At 36.6% G+C, this 1,086-nt stretch overlaps 1 long non-coding RNA gene across 1 annotated transcript; it reads left to right on the top strand.

Moving 5' to 3' along the window:
- Positions 1–211: 211 nt before the first annotated feature.
- On the top strand, positions 212–1,030 carry LOC107577724 (uncharacterized). The gene is made up of 3 exons (XR_001608246.1): positions 212–346; positions 445–548; positions 651–1,030. It is a non-coding gene; the product is annotated as an uncharacterized lncRNA (long non-coding RNA).
- Positions 1,031–1,086: the final 56 nt, after the last annotated feature.

Below are 1,086 nucleotides of genomic sequence, written 5' to 3'. Positions count from 1 at the left end.
AGAAGGCTTTTATTAACCCTCCAGAGCCGTGTGGAGTACTTTTTTTAAATTTATTTTTATGATGGATTGATGCACTACTTTGGACTTTAAAATCTCAACCACCATTCACTGCAATTATATATCTTGAAAGAGCTAGGACAGTTTTAATGTTGGTAATTTTCATTTTTGGGTGATCCTTTCCTTTAATCACTTGTTTGTTTCTGTTAGGGTGAATGCAGCCATTATAGCAGGCCATGAGGAGGATGTTGGGAAAAGGACATCCGTTTATGTGCACACAGCACATTCCTTAATCCAGTCCCTCATGGTACACAAAAAGAGAGGTTTCAAACAGATTCCTACTGACAAGGTGTGTCTATGCTATCACATGTTCCTATATGTGGGCTACTTTGGCTAAACCTCTGATAGTTTTTCTTTTTTAAATTTTTTTAAATTTTTTTATGGAAGGACATTAAATATGTTCTAATCCCTGAGGGTCCAAGAGACTACAGCTTTCTTGAGTCCCTTATGAAGAATAGAAGAATACCATCAGGAGCATATCGTGGACGAACGTAAGTCATCCTAACAGAAAAGTAATTATCAATCAATGTTTGTGATCATGAACCAGTAGTGCAAAATATACAGCCCACTTGATCATTCCTTATGGCCCACAGGCCAAGAAACAGAAAAGTTGCAGAATTAACCACACAGAGTTGCAGTTACCAAACGAGAAGCTCCACACTTTTTTTTTGGAGTGTACATACACTGGCAGCTCCGAAGGCTGCTCAAAATGCCATAGGGTTTTTACATAGGGTCTTTATCTTATTTTTAATTTAAATAAAATGCAGTTTTCTTACCGGCCAATGGTGATTCTGAAATAAACATGCCAGGATCCTACTGTTAGGTATATACTAATAGGGAAACTACTACTGTAACGAACACAACTTTTATGCACATGAGATTGCCAGATAAACAGAGCAGTCTTATTTCGGTGTTCTTATTAATGTTGTGGTGATTTCAGAAGTTAGCTTCGCACATTCAATTTAACATCAAGTTAAAGACGGAGAACTTTATCATTCAATTTTAGACACTTAATGTATATTCTTGCTG

This window comes from Sinocyclocheilus grahami, unplaced genomic scaffold, assembly GCF_001515645.1.
Source record: "Sinocyclocheilus grahami isolate Dianchi unplaced genomic scaffold, SAMN03320097.WGS_v1.1 scaffold7000.1, whole genome shotgun sequence".
Taxonomy (NCBI): Eukaryota; Metazoa; Chordata; class Actinopteri; order Cypriniformes; family Cyprinidae; genus Sinocyclocheilus; species Sinocyclocheilus grahami.
Note: the sequence above shows the minus strand (reverse complement) of the source record. Positions and strands in the feature narration are given on the sequence as shown.